The sequence below is a fragment of the Anthonomus grandis genome, chromosome 10 (genome assembly GCF_022605725.1).
Source record: "Anthonomus grandis grandis chromosome 10, icAntGran1.3, whole genome shotgun sequence".
Classification (NCBI taxonomy): Eukaryota; Metazoa; Arthropoda; class Insecta; order Coleoptera; family Curculionidae; genus Anthonomus; species Anthonomus grandis.
In genome coordinates, this window is record NC_065555.1 from 29,794,542 (window position 1) to 29,819,858 (window position 25,317).

The 25,317-nt window shown below is 30.9% G+C and overlaps 1 protein-coding gene across 1 annotated transcript in view; it reads right to left on the bottom strand.

Annotated features, from left to right (window-relative positions):
- Positions 1-5,141, bottom strand: part of LOC126741745 (aryl hydrocarbon receptor protein 1) — a 417,955-nt gene extending 412,814 nt beyond the window's left edge. The window contains exon 1 of the mRNA XM_050448292.1: positions 4,875-5,141. The gene's annotated coding sequence lies outside the window, so the exon portion shown is untranslated. The remainder of the gene's footprint in view (positions 1-4,874) is intronic.
- Positions 5,142-25,317: the final 20,176 nt, after the last annotated feature.

Here is a 25,317-nt window from a genome sequence, read left to right on the forward strand (position 1 = left end):
TTCTATGGCTACTTTATAATAACAAATTTATTTTTAAGCAAACAATTTTATTTTCAAATTTTTCTAATGGTGATGGATCTCCTAAATTTCATAATGACATTCTAAACATAATGACCATGTCAAAATTTTAAATTTTAATCAAGCCAAGTTTAAATACTCTTGGTTTTTGAAAGACTTGAAGCACCATACCGAATTAAGTTATGCAGGCTAGTAAAGTGATTGAAACTTAAAGTCCAATGTTTAAATGAAATTAGGGTGATCCAGTACCATAAGAAAAATTTAAAAATAAAGCTGTTTACTTAAAAATAAATTTAGTAGTAAAAAGTAGCCATATTTAGAATATTGCTTTCAATTAAAGTACGTAAAATCAAAAAAGTGTAAAGTATATGGGGTGTTAAACACAACATCAGTCTATGTTGTGTCATTGTATTTACGTCATAAAAATCATTTTAAAAAGCCACAGTTACTTTTGTTTAATTACACCCTTATCTAAGAAATTTTTAATAGGAATTTTTAAATACTAAATAAAAAATGACATACAGAGATCAATAGACAAAAAATATATGAATATGTATAGATTTCATGATTATTATAGAAAGAGTTTTCTTATTATTTGTAACCATAAAGTTTGAAAAAATATTTTTTACAGGTAAACCAGTCACCTGGTTGAAAAACGCTCGGTCACCTTAATTATTCTCTTTAATTTTTTTACATGTTTTGAGATTTATGAAAAATAGAGTTCATCAAGACTGAGCACTTGCCAACTTTATTATTTTAAATAGAACACTTTATTTATTGGGTATTTATTATACCCCACTGGCATTTTTGGATTATATGATAAATTCTAAGCATATTTCATGTATAACACCCTATACCAATCTTAAACTGATTTCGAAATATCATTATTTAAAAATCAAAATTAAAAAAAATTTTCCCAGGCTTTATTTAACTTTTGATACTTTTTTATGTCATAGGTTTCAGGTGGTACACTTTGACTTTGATTAATAGATTTGGCGTCTTTACTAAGTTCACTATTGTCCAAAATGGCGCAATTAAATAACAGAGAAAAAATAACATTAATAAGGTTAATAAGGGTTTATAGAGATTGTCTTAACCATACGAAGAGGTCGCTAATTTATTTAATGATTTATTTCCAAATCGAAATCCAATTACTTTATCAGCTGCTCAGAAAATATTAAAGAGGTTCCACGAAACTGGTCGGCCAAAATCCTGAACAAGGTTGGAAGTTTTACAATGTTCTAATGCAAACCCTCAAAAGTTCGTTGAGAAAAACTGGCAAGCATAAATCAACGGTTATAGTAATTTTAAAACAAAATAAATTCCGTCTTTATAAAATTCACTTGGTGCAAGAACTTTTGCTTGACAGGAGGGTCGAATCTTATAAAACAATCATGGTGAAACTAGACCAAGATCAGAATTTATTAAATAACATTGTGTTTTCGGCTGAAATATTGAAATTGATGAAACGTTTATGCTTCATGGCATTTTAAACCGCCAAAATTGCATGTACCAGACCGATGGAAATATACCTTGGATGCGGGAAATGCGTACTCAGTATCCCCAAATAGTTAACGCGTTGGCTGCGATATTTGGAATCTACATAATTGATCTGTACTTTATTTGTGGACATCTGACTACAATAAAGTGTTTAGAAATGCTCTAAAATCGCATTGTTTTTAAATTAAACGTTTTCCCGGTCCAAACTACAAACAAGTAGGTATGGTTTCCATAAAATGGACCTCCTCCGCACTATAATCGAGAGGTGAGTGATTATTTCCATCCCATTTCTATTTTGTCTACCCTCTCTAAGATAGTTGAAAAACTTGCAAAAAGCAGAATTTTGTCCTTTTTACATCATAATGGCATTTTCTCTGCAAATCAGTTTGGATTTCAAGCCGGTAAAGGGACTCATGATGCTGTTTTTAGCTTTTTGGAGAGCGTCTATGTGTCCTTGAACTCTGGAGAGTCATCGGCGGCAGTGTTTTGTGATCTATCCAAAGCATTTGACTGTGTGGATCATGGAATACTGTTATCTAAGCTCGATAAATATGGTTTTAGAGGCGTAGCATTGCGATGGCTTGAGTCCTATCTATCAAATCGTACTCAGAAGGTTTCAGTGTCTGGGCGTTTGTCTGCTTCTAGATTCCTGAAATGCGGCGTTCCCCAGGGTTCAGTGTTGGGACCACTGTTATTTTTGCTGTATGTGGATGACTTGAGTTCATTGAAACTGCAGGGCAAGGTGGTTCAGTTTGCTGATGATACCACCATACTATGGAGCCATAAAAATTCTGACTATATTAAGACTTGTATCCTTGAAGACCTTCAGATTTTATCAGGGTGGTGTGCTTCCAACAGGCTCGTGTTTAATGTAAGAAAGACGTCTATTATGGGGTTTAAGTGCGATGTTCAGGGTCTGATGTTTGACAAAAATTCCCTCTTGCAGAATAAAGAGTGCTGCAAGTTCCTAGGAATTACCATTGATGGTTGCCTTTGGTTTGAAGATCATATTTTACATTTAGCTGGGAAATTATCTTCTGGATGTTTCGCAGTAAGAATGGCAAAACAAGAGCTGTGAGGGGTGGTTGCAGGTTCAGTGTACTTTTCACTTATTGAATCTCATATTCGGTATGGCTTGCCTTTTTGGGGTTTAACCAATAAGGGGCTACTTAACATTATCTTTGGTATTCAAAAAAAAACAGTTAGATACCTGTGTTCTGCTAAGTTAAGAGATTCTTGCAAACCCCTCTTCATTTCTGAAAAAATCCTAACTCTTTTTTCACTCTTTATCTTAGAAACAGCTGCTCTTATTCACAAAATTCCCAAACTACCCTCTGACACTGGCTATTTGACTCGTCGTGTAAATGATGTTCCTCTACCTATTCCTACGTCTTCCCTTACCAAAAACTCATTAATTTACATAAGTAAAAAAATTTACAATCATGTTCCTCTGTGTGTTAGACATATATCGGATGTTAAGAAATTTAAAAGAGAATTAAAGTCGCTTTTATTGGCTAAGGCATATTATAACCTGGATGACTTTTTTAATGATAGGTTTTAACCTTGGACATGTTGGAAAGTTTTCTTTTTTTCCTTTTTTCTACTCTAGTTTTGTCAACAAGTTTACCTTTATTTAGTAATTGATTGTTTTATTTAGTTATCTTTAATTTAAGTATGTTCAAAAAGTTTTGCCTTCTTGTGTTTAATTTTGTTCATTGTTTTGTCAATTTTTGAAATTGTATTTGTGTTTTGTTTTTTTAGCTTGTAGGATGCTTGTACACAAGATTATTCTTACGTAATATAGCACATTTTCTTTCTTTCTTTCTTTCTGTTTAAATTTTACTTTTACGTCTTTTACAAATATATAGATGACCAGCTAGGTCTGGGGACTCTTTAAATTACTTTTTTGAGGCCATTTGATAAATAGAATATTTGTCGGTAAATCTGAAAATATAGAAAACTTAAAACAATGCATAACATATAAAGCTGGCCAAATTACACAAGAAATGATTCAAAACATTATTGACAAATTTCATTACAACCTTGGGTATTGTCAGAAAGTCCAAGAAAAGCATCTTATAGAACATTTAGTTAAATAGTTTTGCTTTGTACTAAAATTCCTATTACAAAACCTTTATTAAAAAAGAGCATTATTTGCCTGACATTTTGGGCCTAGAAATTTGTTTTTTTTTTATTTAAACGATCGCTTATAAAAAACTAAGATAGAAAAGTACAACCCGTATGTTTCCAAGTTAAATCATTTAAATTTTACAGCCTGATAAAGTTTTTAAAAATTTTGATTTTCAATTGTTAATATTTCGAAAACAATTCAAGATTGGTATAGATTATTATATATGAAATTTGCTTAGAATTTATCATAAAATCCAAAAATGTCAGTGCGGTATAATAAATATCCAATAAATGGAGTGTTCTATTTAAAATAATAAAGTTAACAGCTGCCTAGTCTTCTTTACGAACCCTATATATTTTTCAGAAATCTGAAAACATACAAAAAAGTAAAAGAGAGTTAGGACATCCTAGCGTTTTTCAACCAGGTAAGTGGTTTACCTGCAAAAGATATTTTTCCGGACTTTTTGGACACACTATATGGTTATAAATAATAGGAAAACTTATTTCCATAATAATCACACAACTTATACATATTTATATATCTTTTGTCTATTGATTTCTATATTTTATTTCTGATTTATAATAGTATTAAAATAGTATTTAAAAATTCCTATAGACAATTTCTTAGTTAATGGTATAATTAAACGAAAGTAACTGTGGCTTTTTAAATTGATTTTTATGTCATGAATACAATAACACAACATAAGTCTACTTTTAACATCCCATATTTACTTTACACTTTTTTGTCAAATCATGTCAAAATTTTAATCTAGCCGAGTTTAAATACTCTTGGTTTTTAAAAGACTTTAAGCACCATATCGAATTAAGTTATGCAGGCTATTAAAGTAATTGAAGTCCAATATTTTAATGAAATTAGGGTGATCCATTACCATAAGAAAAATTTGAAAATAAAGCTGTTTGCTTACAAATAAATTTGTTTATATAAAGTAGCCATAGAAGTCCACAAAAAGTTAAAACCTATAGAGGGTGTCTGCGGCAAGTTGGGAGATACTACATACCAAAATATGTCAATTGACCTAAACAATCCTTAATCCAAAAGTTAATAGTTTGCGAGATATAGGGTGGTAAAGTTAGGGTGTTAAATAAAAGAGAATTGACGTATCCATGTTTTTCAACCAGGTAATTTGTTTACCTGTTAAAGGTATTGTTCCAAACTTTTTGGAGACACTGTATATTAACTACGTAAAATAAAATGTTCTCCCCACCTCTCAAAACGGACAATATTTTCCTTTTCCGGTAACACACTGAACCAGTCCCTTCATGCAACTCACTGCACAACAACTTTAAAAAGTCAAAAGTCCAAAAAACAATATTGTCCTAAATCACTCGAATATGAACTGTCTGTCACTCAAAATTAACCGGTTTTCAAGTAAAAACGTGCCCGAGAATATTCATCAAAACGATCGCGACAATTAATTTTACAACACCGTTTTACGATAATAATAAAACTATTATCGAACTTATGGTATATCACATGAATACTTCAACATACCAACATCGACTACCAGCGGTCTCTCCCTTAGACCGTAAAACCCGCTGGCCCAGCCTACCTGTCTCCTACCCGGTTTTCACTTGCCGACATCTGGCCGGCATTGGCCCGCACCTGGGTGACGTCACAAGATGGCAGTCGTTGGCGGGCGGGTGTTACGTTCTCGATATCTCTCTCTGTTTGACATTGAATTGTAGCGATTGTTTTTGTTTATCCTGATGGTGGGGGCGGGATTGGACTTGGGGTGAAGTTCCGGGGGTCGCGAACATTTCTTTTTCGCTTCCAGGGGGGTGGAAAATGAGATGCTGGGGACTTACTTTGACGGTTTACTAAAGAGGGTTTTAGGTAGTTATATTTACATGGTGGAAGCAACAGTATAGAGAAAACAGTGTGATACAAGAGAACTGTGTGTTTGTTTTAACTTGCAGTTTATTGTTTAAACCTACAAAGAAAATATATATTTGGTATTACAGAATAAGATTATGATTACACATGACCAGTAGGAAAAGCCGAGACCAAAGACCTGAAAATCTTGAAAAATAAATTTTTCAACCAAAAACGATCGGTCACTTCATGTTAAGGGGGGAGGGGGACATTTATTGACAGAAATAGGGGTCGAGTGTTACCTTGAATTAAAAATTATTTTATTTTCTACATAGGGCTATTTTTATTTTGTATTTTACCAATTCCTTCTTAAGAAATATGAATAAATGTGAATAAAAAAACAAGACCTTATTTTAAATGAAAAAAAATAAAAAGTACTTAACACCTATTTTATTAAATGTTAAAAATGATCTCCGTATTCTCCGTTGACCTCCATACAAAAATATAATTGTTGTTAAAACATTTGCGCACCTTAACGAACATTTCCAGCATTATTAACTGGCCCTCGTTAACAATTTTACACTGTGTACCAAGATTAACGCATAATCTTAGAAATTCCTTTTTTTTCGCATGTTTTTTTTGTCCTTTAAGTTTATTTTTTGTCTTTCTACTTTTTATATTTACTTTTTATGATTTTTTACATATGATTTCATAATAAATATAAAAATGCACAATGTGTTCTGAAAATGTTATAAGTACCAAAAAATAAATCAAATAATTCTATTCCAAAATATATAAATTGCGACATTCAAAAAAAAAATCAGTAACGGGTATTTTATCCCTCATATTGATAATTAGGGTCCTTATTTGATCTTGGTTTGACCAAGCTGGTTTTTTAGAAGCCACAAACACTTCCAAAAAATCAACATACCGGGTGGTACCTATGTCGCCGAGCGGAACATAGGAAATCCCATGTAAATTTTAAGGGGGTCAATTATTGGCTTCCCTGTATATTTTACAGAAGAAATGTAAGATAACTTTTTGAAGAGACCAATCTGGCAAACCCTTGTACAAAGTTTTAAAAAATTTTAATAAGCGAATCTTGAATTATTCAATTAAATGTAATTGCAAAATTAGCAAATCGATTTCAACTATTAAACGTATTATCAATAAGTTCGAGTCCAAAGGTACCGTAATAAATAATTGTAAATTTTCAACTCAGGATATCAAAAATAGAGCCGAAGAAAGAGACAACAAAGATCTTTATTCTACTGAGTGTGAAGGAAAACAAGATGGTTAGTACGAGGGTTCTTGGGCAAGAAGTAAATAAATATCATACAATGGTATTGCGCACTTTAAAAAAATACAAATATTATTCGTATAAATTCGAAAATATCAAGAGCTGCAGGAAGGAGATGAAGAGCAAAGAATGGCATTTTGTTTTGAAATGATGGAAAGAGCAAATAATGATAGGAATTTTTTAAGAAAATGAACATCGGTTTGTTCATACTTGGACACAATATCCCCAAAAAACAAATGTATTCGTGGGAATTATCGGACACCATATCATTGGACCCTTTTTTATGGACAATAACCTTGTTAGGTTATAGTCGCAGACGCATCACCCGGCATAGTAAATATATTCACAGTTCGAAAAAACCAAACTTAAAAAAGCCTAGAAAGTAATCAATTACGAACGAAAGCAGAACTATGGATCAGGCAATTTATCAAATATTGCCGATCGATGAACAACAAGTTTGGAATGCTATTATCTCACTCAAAAATTCATCCTCCTATGATATTTACAATATGAATATTATAATTTGGTGTCGGACTATAGGTCTATATCTATACTACCCATCTTAAGTAAAATCTTCGAAATCCTAATAAAATTTAGAATATCCGATTCTTTTGAAAAGAATAATTTATTGGATACGTCACAGTTTGGTTTTCATGAACACTGTTCTACAATCCAGACAGTAACGGAGATTGTGGTGGATATAATCAAGGGCCTTGAGGAGAGTGACCATATACATAAACTTAATGTTGTGTGATCTCTTCAAGGCCTCTGAATGTGTCTCACATAGTCTTTTTATAGAAAAACTTAATCGATATGGCATAAGAGGCATTTCTCTTAATTTGTTAAATCTTAGCTTTTTCCGCAAAAAAAGTGTGTTAGTCCCGATGATACCGTCTCTCAGGTTGGTATGGCGAACAGCGGGGTTCCTCTGGGTTCTGTCCTGAAGCCCCTGCTGGTCATTGTATATATTACAATTTGTTTAAATTTCTAGCATCTAATAAGTGTAAAGCGTTTGCAGACAACAGTTTAATTTCGTGCAAATTTAAGTTACCAAGCCATGAATATAACGCCATAACGCAGAAAAATGGTTTACTCAAACCTGTCTTAAATTAAACAGTGAACAAACGCAAAACATTAGTTTTTCAAGCAAACCTAACTCTTAATTTGAAGTGTTAAACTATTGGGCATCACACTGGACAATAAACTTAACTGGACACTTCACATAGATACACTAAAAAGAAAACTTTCTGCAGTGGTGTACCTAATTTGTAAATTAAAATGTATTATTGACGATAAATTTTTAATGGATTCATATTACTCTGTATTTCACTCACATATTTTATACAACCGGCGTTATGTGATGGAGAAATTCCACCTATTCAATTTGACATTTTTCGTTTACAAAAAAATGTAATTAGGGTTATCTCTAAAATTGGCTGCAGAGATCACTGTAAACCTTACTTTATTAATTTTAAAATATTAATGCTACCGGCTCTCTACATACCCTAGCAACTAATAAAAATATATAAAAATAAAAATACTTTTACTATAAACTTAAATTTTTGAATTAAGCACAAGATCAGCAAATTTAATACGACCTAGTTTTAAAAGGCTAGAAAAATCTATAAAAAATTCGCCAAGACTAGATATTCATAATAAACTTTCAGTTAATGTTAAAAATCCAATAATAAATTTGAGCAAGCTATCAAGCAGTCACTAACAAAAAATGGAATAAACAGTGTTGAGGAATTTTTGTCCCAACTAAATACTTCAGGGTTATGATGAATACCTTTGCAAAAATATGTATGTAGTTACAGGCGTCAGGTAGGTTTTATAAATCTTGTTTAATTTATTTTTTATATTTTTCCTTTTATGACTTGTTAGAATTGTATCTATTTATAAAAACTAGTCCATAAAATGATGATGATGACTCCAAATTTCTATCAATTTCAAATAAAAGTTATTCAAGTTGTTTGGGGATTTTAACAACTGTCGCAGTTAGCTAAGCTCCTATCAACTGAAGGTATTTTAGTAAAAAAAAATAGTAGGAGGATTTTAAGAAGTTAGTATTTTTTAATGAAATAAACCATTTAACCAAAATTTTATTTGCTTTTAACTAAGACACTTTAAAAAATATTTAGACAAAAAAACTGGTAATACTTAAAAAGGTAATACCTATTACCACAGAACACAAATATAGAGAAATGTGTGTTGCCTAATGAACAGACAGAAATTCTGTTGACAGCTTTATTGACGTTGTTGACAAAGATGGGGGCATCCTGTCCGCCACCAATCTTGGGTGGCGTGTGGCGGGAAATTTAAGCTTGATTTATTACCTGGTAATTAAATTTCAAATAATTTGCAATTGCATTACAAAGTTGATGCGTTTACTGACGGGTGATGAGATATATTTAAATAGAATTTTACTTTAATTTATTAAAAAAAAAAAACAATATACTTTCATTTTAGAAATACCCTCATTTAATTAAAATCGTTAATTTTAAATGTTGAGAAAAAATAAAAATATTGTATCTCAGACATCCCCCATCACTTTAATCAAGAATTAATACATCAACTAAAATATTATTTAATTTAAATTTGGTTCTCAAGACATTGCTTATTTAAGATATTTAGCTATAGATACTTACCAAGAATTATAAATTGGCCTGACAGATATGGGACTAAATTTTAAATAAAAAAAAAACAAAGCTAAATTGTCTTTTAAATGTTTTATTTTAAGATGAATTAAAATAAATTTAACAAAGGATTTTAAAATGCATAAAAAAGTTACAATATATTCTAAATGAAATACTGCAAACTGTAAGTATGGTATTAATAACACCTTTTATGTAAAAAATAGAATTGTTGCAGGTATAAAGCATATTTTAACTGAAAATCCTAATTTCTGGAATTTCAGAAAAAAATTACCTGTTTTTTTTTTTGTTTCCATAAGTATAAAACATGATAAGAAATATGCAACAAAGATACCTAAATAAAAAATTAAACATATATATTTTTTAACCCTCTATACAATTGCAATAAAATAATATATATCCACAAATTATGGAAAACAAAATATAAGCTCTTATAAAGACAGAAACTGAACCTATCTCTTGAAATAAATCTGGCTTTTCATTGTAAATAAGTTAATTAATAATGACTAGATATAACACAAATACATATGTACGAGTTAATATGCATGTTTTTTCCATTTTATTTTTTAGTATAAGCAAATAAAAACAAAATATGACTTTTGATTAGTCACAATCGGGTAAAAATGTCACAAGTCAGTGGGGTTGTCTCCAGTAAGTATGCAACATGAAACATAAGAAAACAGATTAAGACAGTGTATTGTGTATACAATATTATATATTCTATCGGGTTAAAATTAAATCTCCTAAAAGTATTTCATCCTAATGATCCAAAATACATAAGTTTTCATTATTAGTAAGTATTGATTATCACATTAGTTATGATTACAAATTAAGGTTCTAAATAATACCGTAAAGGATTTGATATTAGTCCATAATTTTACTTTAAGCTAATAATATGAATTTAATTATGGGTTAGTAAAAATAAAATAGGACTGTAAAAAGCATAGCATTTACTATCAAAATGTCTCAGGTAATTTAGGTATTTAAAAAAATAAGATATTACATACTAAAATCTTAGCTAAAAAGTTAAAAAACAAAATTATTAACACTTAAAGATTGTTGTTGTGGTTTTGAAATTGGCTTTTGATTTTATACTTGAAATATTTATAAACCAACCAAAACTTTTTCTCTAAATTGACTAAATGACCAGGGCTATCCATCCATAAATGTGTATAACTTAAGGTGGATTAAGTCGATTAGGGAAATCAGTTTTTGAGAAGTATATGTCAATCTGTTTTCGTTAAATTGAACAAATAGGTATTATGCTTATACTCCATGTGAGTATCATTTCTACTTAAGAACCAGAAAAGTGTTTGGAGCAAACATTTTTAGTCAGACTTACATGACAGACAAGATTTTTATAAGGATGGATTCAATGGCAATTAAAAAAAATTATGATTTCTGTGACTGTCTGGGCAATTCCTCATATATAAACTAGTGAATAAAGAATATTTGTATGAATATCTTAATCTAGATGAAGACAAGGAAAAGGAAATACTTCATATTTTCCCAGTGAAGGTTCAAGAATTAAAACTGAATTGTAAAAAAAAAGTTAAATTGAGAACAGTGACATAGATATGTCCAAAATAGGATTAAATCTATAATTATATCCTGGAAAATGATAATACATCCAAGATACACCAAACATTATTAGAAAACACCTGGGTATATCATAATTGAAATTTACCTGTCTTCTGCTCTATGTAGTTGCACGATGATTCGATGTTTGCACGTTTGTTAAATAATGTATCAACCCATAACTCAAAAAAACTACAAAAAGCTATAAAATTACTTAAAAACTTTAAATTGGAAGCAAATCATGAGGCTTGGCTTGTTTTCCACCCAAAGGAAACTTAAAAAACAATCGTCAAATATGACAGTTAAAATGTCACTATTGTCCTATTTGATGTACGTCAAAAATTAGACAATCAGAATCAATCGGCTATCTTGGGTGGCAGACTATTCCGCCCCGCCACATTCAACCTTCATACCGGTGCCTATTACTTAATTTAATATGGGCCAATAACAAATTTTAGGGACGTTTTGGGGATGTATTCACATAACAGACATAAAAGAGGCTTTCGGAGCTGTTTGTATTATGATATATGGCAAACTGCACACTCCAAACGTAACACACATTATTTAAAGTTTTGCAAGGATTGCTGTATTCCAAAAAATCCTAGTCTATGATACCCCAGACAACTGCAGAATTATTTGATCAAGTCTCACAAAAAGAAAAACTAAATATTTAACTAACATTTAATTTAACAAAAATTAAATTATTTAACAAAATTTAATTGAATTCTATATTTTCTGATCTTAATGTGCGGCTCTATTGTAAAACGTTTTTTGACATTTGATTTTTATAACTTATTTTGTCAAACGAAAACTTTGTGTGATCACAAAGGAACCTAAGGTATTGACGACAAGCGTTTATTGATTCATATTTATTTGTAATACTAATGACAATTATTATTATTACGTGCGGCTATTAAGATTTACAGTTTTCAAGTGTTAATTAATTTTTTTTGACCAAGTCAATTTGATTAATTTGATAGAAAAAAGTTTATATTATTGCACTATTTCTCGCACAATGCCTAAATGTGAGTTCCAGGGTTATTATTATTAGCCTTTAATAGGGCACGCAAAGAAAACGCAGCTTTTATCGGTAACCCCAGCTTTAGTATTAAAAGATAAATCAATGTCATAATTGACAACTAATTTAATCTATAAACTCAATTTAAAAAAAATACAGTAATACTGCAATACTTAATTTATAATTATAAAATTCAAGATTATGAAAGAAAATAAAGTAAAATTTAGCACTTAATACTTATTGAATTTTACATCTGATAATACCTCGTATATACGTATATACTCAGTTCCCAATTTCAAATCAAATCAATGATGGTGGCTACATAAACAATTTTGCTAAATTGAATTTAAAATTTTCTACATATTAATTCCAAAATAAAATAATCTATAAATTACGGCGAGCCGATAAATCAGTACCTGAAAAAAACCAAGCCAAAGGGGGTACCTAATATTCTGAGTCTCTCCGACTGGCAGCAGAGCCCACCTGGTCTGAATGGGGCTCCGTAGTTGGCAGCTTTACGTTTGGGCTAAAAGGGCAGCAGCAGATCAACCAGTTAGGAAGCCTCTAGAATGTCTAGCAGGTAGTGAAAGGCAATCGGTATTAAGGTGTAGCCGATTGGAAGGAATGTAGGTTCCGGAGGTGATGATCCAAGCGACTTGATGTGATAACACGTGGAATAGCAAGTAAGGTGGAATCAGTAACAATAAAAAGTGCAGCAAAAGCAGAAGCGCAGGATAAGCAGAAGGTACAGGAAGGCCTAAAAATGGGAACCACACATGAGGTTCGGCATGGCTGTCAGTTTTATGGTATTTTTATGTGGGTAAGTAAGTTAAATTTTATAAAATTGCTTTCTGGAAAGTTGGATGCATTGATGTTCTTTTGAATTAAACTGAAAAGCGTGCAAATAAGAAATTAATTAAATGAAAAAAATAGGAAAATGACTTAGGAATGTGACATGTGCTAACTTACCGAAGATAGAATGTGGCCTTTTCTCGGGTTTATTTAACACAAAAAAAACAAGGAGCTTTATAAGCTCTTACGCCTACTTAGTAAACCAGCAATTAAGCCATTCTAGCACATACTAGTAACTACTAAAAAAATTAGGCTAAGATAAGGCCTACCTTTTCACATCCGCATTAAGCGAAACTATCTGTCATACTTTATGACCAGATAAAGAATGGATCTATTAAAAATAGGATTGTCAGTTTTCCCCAGATTTTAAGGTATGCACTTATCTGTCAAGTACCTAGGTGTTGACATGCTGGGTTTAACTACTGGGTACTATCTGGTACCAACATTAGTTTAAGTAATTTGCAACTATGAAGCAACCTATAACTTGAGGCCATGGTTTAGCAACAATGATTTACAAAAAAAAACTGACAGACCAGATTGACATTAACATGCTTCACTATTGATTCTTATGACTTGAACAAAATAAATAAATAATTAATATGTGCTCAGTATTGATTAAAATCAACGTAAAATCAATGGCAGTTCTTAATGCTATTCAATCAACAAAACGATGAAACAATATCCCATATTATTATTTAATTTCCTCATATAATAATGGTTTTCCTTCCGTTTCAGATCGGGTATGTTAGAAGGAACCATCTTAACGGTGTATCATATCTGTGTAGTATATATATTTATATATGATTTTTAAATAAATATAAATTATTTAATGAAACTATGGTTGAAATTTACTTTATCTTGGCAAAAAAAAAATTAGTTAATATATCTATTGGAGATTAAACCTGTAACAGTATGGTAATACTTACAGATTTGTGAAGTTTCGATGTTTTTTTCGATCTTGTCATCCCTATATTTTACGAAGGTTGCTTAATTGGCAAGAAAATAAAATTTACCTTCAGACTCTGTTTAAAGAGTTCATAGGATAAAAAAATTAATATAAAGTGTCTTCTGACCAGGTACGTAACTTTGGAGTGCTAATTTAGGTTGGTGTCTCTGGTCACTGGCGCCTGTATTCTAATTCAGCTCTACAATTGTTTAAATACTTCTTGTCAGATTTGTTTTCCGATTAATTAATTTCATATTGAGATTATTCAAGATGTTACTTAATATAAAATATTAAAATTTAAAAGCAAGAATTTTATGTCAATTTTTACTTGAAAAATTACTAAAAAAATATAAACGTTGTGGGCCTTAAATGCTTGGTTATTAAAATACAAAATGTTATTCTTTAAAAAATATTTAATGAATAGTTTAAGTTAGAATACAGTTTTTAAGGTGAAGTTGTGGCTAGATCCATATAGCAAGCTTTATTTGCTAATATTTTTTAGCGAAATCACGAATATATTTCTTTACAATTCAGTACAATCTCAGTACAAATTAATTTAAAAGTAGAATTTAGTTTTTCATGAAAGAATATTTCCAGATCCTCAAGGACCACATCACATACATATTTTTCTACAACTTGAAAATTCCTTAAGAAATAGTAAGGCTTTTTAGAAATAACCATAAGTTTTAAAAACTTATGATCTAAAAGATTTTATTTATATAATTAAAGGCACAAGTTAAGAATATGACAATGTGGGCTTTCTAAGGAGAGCTACAAGTGAAATATTAGTGCAACCAATAAAACATAAAATAAATGTCATATAGTTTCAACTTTTTAAGGTAAATCTTAAATTTAGTTTACAAACGCATTTGAGAAATATTAAGTGTAGCACTATTTCTTCAACGCATTTTATAGTATGATAACAAATTATTAAATATTAAGCAGTTGAATGATTAAATAAATTGATTGAATAGCCGTGAAGCTTAAACTACTAAAATCACACTTTTAAAAAGGCTGATAAAGGAATAACATCAGGTTCCAGGTTTTCCTTCCTAAGCCTTTTTAAAACCTCAGATATTCTTAGGTTCATCTACCTCGAGTAAATTAAATCTTATGTTATAACTTATAACATTATTATCAAACCTTTAATACGTATACTAGTTTACTCTTGTTCGCTTTTTATATATTTCCAAAAAAAAAATTAGTGTTCATAATATAAAACCTATAATCTAGGAAATCTACCTTTAACAAATACATTTTATTTATAAACTTAAACAGCTGGATAAGATTGAGGGAATTGTTGAATTTTGACTTGCTAGAAAGACCATTCCAAGAAACCGGTGCATTCAAATACAAGCAACGGTTCCTTAAATAGTCTGTCTTTGGATCAAAATAACTGAAGAACTTTAGTCCTATAGACTGGATGTAGACTGCCTTTGTTGCATCAAGAGCCTATATATTAACAGTCTAGGAGTAGAGTAGTTTTGCTTGGAACATAAAATAACCACAATAAAATAAATCAGTAGAAAATAGGTATGCTTGGCATAACACGAGTCATTAATTTTATAAATGTTTTTCATCATTTTCTACAAGTTATTTATTCTGCGTATAGTAGAAAATACTGGTTCTTCGATTTCTCCAGTAAGTAAGTTTATAACTAAGTTTTTAAACCCTTATCGACATAGTTTTTCGGGGCCAGTCACTGAAAAATAAAAAAAGTGAATTGGGAATCTGATCCATTTAGGTTATGCATAAGTTCTATTATAAATTTATATATTAAGGTTAAGCAATGTTCTTATTTTCTCACAATTATTATGGGGATCGTTCCACTCTTCTACAAAATATAAACTTTTACACTATGATGTATTATTTTGTTGTATTTGTTTATATATTATATAATGTAATAATATATAAAGATTTTTAAATTTATTAACAGAATCTACTTGACATTATTATTGAGACTTGTAGCTTTATTTATGGTTAACTTAGTGTTAAACTTGGAAGAAAGTATCTTTGACTTGATTCGTAACGAAAAACCAGTTAGATAAAATTTATAGAAGTTTCGTATGAAGACAAGAAAATTTTTGAATATTTTTTAAAATATATAATATTATAATTTATTTAATTGGACTGATATATTATAAGGCTGTATGATTGTAAGAAAAAATAGTTGAGAATCTAAATGTAAAAATAATTTTTTGTAATTATTAATATGTAGTCTTTTTACTTTAGTAGATTAGAATTCAATGTAACACATATACAGGGTGTCCCAAAAGTATGGACACACCCAAAAATATTGGGAAATATGGGCGCTAGAAAAAATCGTTAAATATAAAAGTTTTGGGAAATCAATCGGTGCATCTGATGGTGACCTTAAACTTGACCTTGAGCTTGGCCTTCAAGGTTATTTGAGAGTCAAAGCGATTTTTTTGAATGGGAACCCCTATTTTTGACACCGGATTCTGAAAGAGCGGAAAATTTTACGTCCGGGTATGTATTGAGGTATGAGGTTGAAGTAATCCCGAGAGGTCAAATAGCGGTCAAATCATGACTTCCTAAAAATCTCGCGAGTTCAGTGGTCAAAGAAAACAAATAAAGGTCATACCCTAGGTAAGTCTTAACGTCATTTGAAGGTTGACCTCATTTCTTCAAATGGAAATCCTTATTATTTGACCTCTTAGATTACTTCAACCTCATACCTTAATACATACCCGGGCGTAAAATTTTCCGCTCTCTCAGAATCCGGTGTCAAAAATAGGGGTTCCTATTTAAAAAAATCGCTTTGACCTTTAAATAACCTTGAAGGTCAGGTTTAAGGTCACAATCAGATGCACTGATTGATTCCCCAAAACTTTTGTATTCAAAGATTTTTTCTAGCGCCCATATTTCCCAAGATTTTTGGGTGTGTCCATACTTTTGGGACACCCCGTATATTCATTATTTAATAAAGTTTCTTTTCTAATATCTATTTTGTTTTTAATATATTTGGATGTAGTTTAAATAAATTGACGAATATTTTGATCTTTATCTTGAGTTTATCAAAGTATATCAAACCTTTGTTTTAAGCACTCTCCAATAATGACTTGTAGACACAATAAAGGGGTGCCTAATTAATTCAACCATGCTTGCGCTGTATTGAGTTACTGTTAATTTAAATTTTATGTCGATGAAATCAACAGAAAATCCAAACAAGAAATAAAACATTCTTTATACGGCAAAGAGACACCATCTCACCAAAACTATTTACGACTCTTTTGAAACATACTTGTAAGAGGGCGAATATATGAACTATACGAACACAGTATCAATATAAATGAACAGAAGCTCAATCATTTAAGATTTGTAGACGATATCGTCCTCAGAGTTGATCGTGTGGATGATGCAACAGCAATGTTGGAAAAGCCCTATTACGCTTCACTCCAGCTCGGACTAAAAAATAATATAACCAGGACATAAATAATAACGAATCTGGTACAATGAAATATTTCTGTTACTGAAAAAAATATTGAGCAAACTATATCATAAAAAATATTAAGGACATCAAATTAGACTAGGCAGGGATAACCAAAGTTCCAAGCTCCTCTATTGCATAGGATTAATTGGACAGTTTTTGGTATACTAAATTATATATTTAAGTTGGACTTGCCCGTATATCTCAAAAGGAAAACCTTTAATTAATTTATGTTACCTGTTTTTATTTATTACGCCGAAACAATAACACTAACAAGAAATGTTGTAGACAAGATCCGCATAACTCCAAGTGTTATGGAACGTCGAATCTTGGGTGTCTCTGTAAAACCGAATTACAAATGAAGAAATAGGTCATAGAATAGCAACCATTTACGCTATAGAAAGAATTGTACATTAAAATGTAATTAGGTAGGACAGATTATGTGAGAACAGATGAATAAGACGTATTGTCGAATCGAGGCCAAGGCAAGATGATTTCCACATGTAGAGGCTGCCCATCTGACAAATGGACTGACGATCTGAAGCGTATAAGTAGCAATTGGATGCAGGACGCACAAAATAGGGATAAAGGAAGATTTATGTCCAGCAATGGACACTTATGGGTTGACGATAATGTTGATTCTGGCTGTAAACGCATCAATCCAATATATACTGATTTCAAAGACAACTTCTTACAAATCTTAAGAGTAAGACCTAACATCCTATTAGCTTTCACTGCTAATTGGTCTATATGACCATAGAAATTTAATTTAGAGTCAAAAAGTATACCCAGGTCCTTTACCACTTTATTTAACATACGTTTCTTCCATTAATTATGTAAACTTTCAGTAGTAATCTATGTTTTTTTTTATAAAATTAAATTTGATAACATTTATCAACACTCAAATCTAGCAGATTCTATCACACCCCTGCCAACAGCTATCCAGATCTTTTTATAACAAACTGCCATCTAGTTCATTAGTAATAATAAAAAATAAATTGAAATCATCCGCAAAATGTAAGAGCTCGTAGTACTGTAACCTCCTTAATATCATTAATAAATTGATTAAACAGCAAAAGAAAGCAATGTTCACCTTGGGGATCCCCAGAGCTCAATGCTTTAGATATAAATTTACCAATTTTAATGACTTACTTTCTATCATCTGTTATCGAATGCCTTGAAGAAATCAGTAACAACCTAATACTCCCTTTACAAGGAATCCGATAACCTGCTCTGGTAAAATAATTAAATTAGTTTGTGTGAAACTTCCTCCCTAAAACCATTATATTCATTAATGATGATCTCTTGCCAGTTCAAATAGCTTTATATTAGGCTGTCAAAAATATTTTTACACTAATACCTAACCTCATTTCTTAACCCTGATTTAAATATGGGAAATATGTAAATATCTGGATAACTTGATAAGTCTACAAAACTGAGATCTATACTATATAACGAGAATGTCGGGGATACCATCAGACTTAAACATCAATTACTGGGCAAATACCTAGGCTTGTCAAAAACTTCAATTAAACATCTTTAGTTTTGAAATGTTGAGATCAAATGCTTTTGTAAGATCACAAAAGATCGTTTCCACAAACTCCTTATTTTATCATAATATTAAATAATTTATTGACTAAAAGGTAAATAAGAGTGTCTAATGTAGATTAATTAGCTCTAAATCCAAACCAACTAAATATAAGGTGCTGTCATTTGACATAAAAAATTGAAGAACATTTTCTACCGTATATTAATGTTTATTAATGTAGACCTAAGGAATATAAGTCTTTAATATAATTTGTTAAAAAGATGCTACTGGTTTTTAGAATAAGTAAGCTTCAAATCATAAAAAAATTAAACTTTAAGCAAATTATCTATTTTAGTGTATGTTTATGGAGATCTCATTTCTTGCAACAAGACAAAAATGATTAATAATTACAAGGAATTGGTCGTCTCATTCTGATCTTTTTAATGAAGCACCCTGCATAATAATATTATAATGCCAACGTTGGTTCTTCCAAATCAGCTAAAGAGTAATGATTTATACATCTTTTGATAATATAGATAATATATCTTATAATAGTATTATCTATTTGAACCCATAAACGCTAGCTCTAAACAAAAGACACTAAGTTAAAGCGTGATCCAAAGAAAGAGCTTTGGCAAATTTATTTGCTTAATTATCATTTACCTTTCGCTATATGTAATAAATGGTGTATTATACATACATACCTTAATTAAATATAGTGAAATGATGTTGTAATAAACATGCTTTGAATTTTTTATTTCTACTTGCTAAAATAAATAAAAATCCAATTAATTATGTTAATTATTAATATTACCATAACGGTATTAAAATTAATACCTTTTTCCCTTTTTATATTTTAATTAACAATATTAAAACGGCTATAAATAGCTGTTTTTTTTTAGAATATATTTTACTTGATTATAAAATTTCAAAAAAGAATATATATATTTTTTAATAATAATTAGTACAACCGACCCATAAATAAACTTTCCATGTCATAATAGAACAAAAAAAAATTTTTTTTTTCTGAAACTCTTTTAGAGAGACTCTCTTTAGTTTTTAGGAAATCAAGAGTAGATAGAAAGAGTAATTAGTTTTGTCATATTTTTCATACAAACTAAATTTATACAGCTTGGCGTAGAAAATTAACACATTCATTTAGGTTTGTTTATACAGGGTGTCCCGAAATTACATCGCAATATTTTACCAGCCGCATCTTTGTCTAAAAATAAGACAAAAAGTCCATATGCGGTATGGTTCAAAAGTGCATCGTTTTTAAGTTACAGGGTGTTTTATAAATCATGTTAAAGATGGTTTTTTGTTAATATATCCGGAACGCCTAGTTGTAATCTTTTGATATTTTTAACATTTACTATTGGTTTTATTAAAAACTGATATTGCAACCATTTTTGCCAAAATGTATACAGGGTCGTGTAAAATAAGTGGTCGGTAAAGTTTAAATTGTTAAAACTTTTTTTCTAGCATTTGTATTAGAATTTGATTAAATTTTGGTATTAGAATTGAAAAGAACAAACATTTTTACATAAAAAAGGTGCTCTTGTCTAATTTCGATAGGAGCTTCCGTTTTCGAAAAAATTAGATGTAAATATTTTGCAAAGAGAACGCGTAAGTTATTTTGGTAACAGTTAATAAAATTAAAAAGCATCTTAAAAATCCGTTGGGGATAAACATGACCTAAGACTATCACAAATACATTATTTAAGATCAAAAATTGTTTTTCGAGTTCAATTGTTTTTTTTTAATGTAATTGAATAGGTAAAAAAAAGGAATAATTAATTTATTACGTAAAAAAAAACATAAAAACACCAAACAAAAAAGCACAAATTACAACAAATGTTCAAAGTGGTTTCCATTTTGCTGAATACATAATCTTGCCCTACGCATTATTGCCCGAGTAGCCCTTAAAACAAAAAATGGATTTCTCTTTATTTCATTAACAGCCCAATTAATCCTTTGCATCAGTTGTTCACGGGTATTTATCTCCACAGTATATACCAACTCATTTAAATGTCCATATAAATAATAATCTAACGAAGTTAGATCTGGAGATCGAGGAGGCCAATTTATAGGACCACCTCGAACAATCCAACGTTCAGGAAAATGGTTTATCATCCACTCACGCACATTGCGACCAAAATGAGCAGGCGCTCCGACTTGATAAATCATGTTTTGGCGTTAGATAAGAGGAACTTCTTCCAGAAGCTCCACAAGATTATTTTCCAGCATATGAAGATAATTCTCCGAAGTTAGCCGATTGGGTAATTCTATCGGGCCAATAAGTTGGTCCCCGATTAATCCCGCCTACAAATTTATCAAAAATCTTCTTTGAAGATTACTACGCCTTATGGCTCTTGGATTTTGATCTGCCCAAAAATGCATATTATGCATGTTAAATGAACCATTTCGTGTGAAAGTGGCTTCGTCAAGTCTTCGTAAGTTTGGATTATTAATTACCCATTGATTACCCCGGATTTTCTTCAAAAACATTTAAAACATTTTCTAAATTATAATCTTCTTATGGCCTGCCTTGTCCACGAGCTCTTTGAAAACTTCCGTTATTGCATAAATTTCGGTAAGTGTTTATAAAAACTTGACGATCTGGAACATGTTTTATGGGAAATCTTCGGCGATACTCACGGACAACCGCTAAAGAACTACCATTACACAAACCATCAACAAAATGCATGTCAGCTAACTCTTGATTTGTAAATCTATCTATAATTTTTGAAAAATGAATCACAAAAAAGAATTAATTTACTTTGCCAAAGCAAATTTAAAAAATGTGAAATGTCAACAAAACGTTAAACAAAATTTAACAAACAAACTAATTGTCAACAAACACAGCCAACTATTATTTTACAAGATGTTATTTATAGTTACTTTTTGAAATACCAATTCATGATTTATTAATAAATGATTTTCTCGAAAACGGAAGCTCCTATCGAAATTAAACAAGAGCACCTTTTTTATGTAAAAATGTTTGTTCTTTTCAATTCTAATACCAAAATTATCACGTAGTTGCTAGAAAAAAAGTTTTAACAAAATAAACTTTACCGACCACTTATTTTACACGACCCTGTATACATTTTGGCAAAAATGGTTGCAATATCAGTTTTTAATAAAACCAATAGTAAATGTTAAAAATATCAAAAGATTACAACTAGGCGTTCCGGATATATTAACAAAAAACCATCTTTAACATGATTCATAAAACACCCTGTAACTTAAAAACGATGCACTTTTGAACCATACTGTATATGGATTTTTTGTCTTATTTTTAGACAAAGATGCGGCTGGTAAAATATTGCGATGTAATTTCGGGACACCCTGTATATTAGGAATTAGACCACTCTGTATATTTTTTACTATAAGTAAATATTAAAGCTTGTGTAAAAGTAAGCCGGTTCCAAGACAGGATTTGACACTATGGATCATCTGCACGTTATAAAAACGATCATAGAAAAGTCTCCATCGAAAATTTTTGTCGTCAACAATCTATACATGGAGGAACCATGATCTTGGCTAGGCAAACAATTGAAACGATTTTTTTATTATTGATAAGTATGATAATTTTCTGTTAGAGAATGTTTTTGAATTCTCTCTTTCTTTTTGTAAGCGTTTTAATTTATATATTCTTTGTGTTTATAGGCCATCTACAGGAGATATTGCTATGTTTTTGGACAAACTTGATTCTCTTTTATCCCAGTTGTCCCTACACTCTAAGGTTATATTGGCTGGTGACTTTAATATCAACTACACTGATGAAACCTTACCACGTACTTCTCTTTTAAGTATTTTAAATTCTTACGACTTGAAAATGCACGTTCTTTCTCCCACACGAATAACTTCTTCATCTGCAACTACAATTGACTATTTCTGTACAAATTTTGATGACGTTTTAGGCACAGTACTCCCATCTGGTATTTCCGACCATGAAGCTATTCTTGCTAAAATGCCATATAATACTGTATCATCTTCATCTCATTATATGGGAAGAATTTTCAGCAGGAGAAATTTCAATGCTTTTTCTGCTGCTACAGCTTCGGTAAATTGGAATGCACTTGAAACGGCTTCTGACCCACTTACTTTATTTTTTCAAGTTCTGTGTGATAAGATCCATCAGTGCTTTCCTAAAATGAGGCTTAAAACTAAGAAACGAAAACCATGGGTTACAAGAGGCCTTAGAATTTCTGCTAAAAACCTCCGTTTTTTGACTCAATTGTGCAAATATACCACAAATGAAAATATCCTTGTATATCATCAGAAATACCGTAGTCTGTACAGAAAGACAATTAAAGCAGCAAAATCTAATTATTATATGGATCGATTAAATATGTCATCAAACAGGCAAAGAGAGTGTTGGTCGATTATTAATGATTTTAGACATTGCCATAGAAAAGTATCTGAACCGAAGTTAAGACCTGACATTTTAAACGACTATTATTGTGATATACCTAATATCTTGCTCAAGGGCATTCGTAATAACATTGATTCCTTACACTATCTTCAACAAGTGTCGGTTGAGCATTCATTTTTCTTTCATCCGGTCGATCTTACCGAAGTAAAATCAAACGCCTAAAAAACCATAAATCATCTGGAGCTGATGGGATATCTTCGAGGTTGTTACTCTTTTTGCCTGATTCAGCCTTAAATGCTTTAGTTTCTGCAATAAACAATTCTTTACATTTTGGCATTTTTCCTTCATGTTCAAAAGAGGTAATGGTTACCCCTTTTCATAAGGGTGGAGATTTGGATCAGCCTTGTAATTTCCGTCCCATTTCTATTTTGTCTACCCTCTCTAAGATAGTTAAAAAACTTGCAAAAAGCAGAATTTTGTCCTTTTTACATCATAATGTCATTTTGTCTGCAAATCAGTTTGAATTTCAAGCCGGTAAAGGGACTTATGATGCTGTTTTTAGCTTTTTAGAGAGCGTCTATGTGTCCTTGAATTCTGGAGAGTCATCGGCGGCAGTGTTTTGTGATCTATCCAAAGCATTTGACTGTGTGGATCATGGAATACTGTTATCTAAGCTCGATAAATATGGTTTGAGGGTCGTAGCGTTGCGATGGCTTAAGTCCTATCTATCAAATCGTACTCAGAAGATTACAGTGTCAGGGCGTTTGTCTGCTTCTAGATCCCTCAAATGCGGCGTTCCCCAGGGTTCAGTGTTGGGACCACTGTTATTTTTACTGTATGTGGATGACTTGAGTTCATTGAAACTGCAGGGCAAGGTGGTTCAGTTTGCTGATGATACCACCATACTATGGAGTCATAAAAATTCTGATTATATTAAGACTTGTATTCTTGAAGACCTTCAGATTTTATCAGGGTGGTGTGCTTCCAACAGGCTCGTGTTTAATGTAAGAAAGACGTCTATTATGGGGTTTAAGTGCGATGTTCAGGATTTGATGTTTGACGTAAATTCCCTCTTGCAGAATAAAGAGTGCTGCAAGTTCCTAGGAATTACCATTGATGGTCGCCTTCGGTTTGAAGATCATATTTTACATTTAGCTGGGAAATTATCTTCTGGATGTTTTGTAGTAAGAATGGCAAAACAAGAGCTGGGAGGGGTGGTTGCACGTTCAGTGCACTTTTCACTTATTGAATCTCATATTCGGTATGGCTTGCCTTTTTGGGGTTTAACCAATAAGAGGCTACTTAAGATTGTCTTTGTTATTCAAAAAAAAGCAGTTAGATACCTTTGTTCTGCTAAGTTAAGAGATTCTTGCAAACCCCTCTTCATTTCTGAAAAAATCCTAACTCTTTTTTTACTCTTTATCTTAGAAACAGCTCCTCTTATTCACAAAATTTCCAAACTACCGTCTGACACTGGCCATTTGACTCGTCATGTAAATGATGTTCCCCTACCTATTCCTACGTCTTCCCTTACCAAAAACTGATTAATTTACATAAGTAAAAAAATTTACAATCATGTTCCTCTATGTGTTAGACATATATCGGATGTTAAGAAATTTAAAAGAGAATTAATAACGCTTTTATTGGCTAAAGCATATTATAACCTGGATGACTTTTTTAATGATAGGTTTTAACCTTAGACATGTTGGAAAGTTTTATTTTTTCCTTTTTTCTTCTCTAGTTTTGTCAACAAGTTTACCTTTATTTAGTAATTGATTGTTTTATTTAGTTATCTTTAATTCAAGTATGTTCAAAAAGTTTTGTCTTCTTGTGTTTAATTTTGATCATTGTTTTGTCAATTTTTGAAATTGTATTTTTGTTTTGTTTTTTTAGCTTGTAGGATGCTTGTACACAAGATTATTCTTACGTAATATAGCACATTTGTCTTTTCTTTCTTTCAGAAACATGGACTGCGTTAAACGTGTTAAGTAACTGCCGACTTAAAATTACTGATTTATGATATTTTTTACCAGTGCATTAGAGGTTATGTTTAAGAAAATTGAGCCACCTTCATTTTGCGGATGATATCGTTCTGTTCGAATCTTAATACCTATTAAATAAACACCGAAA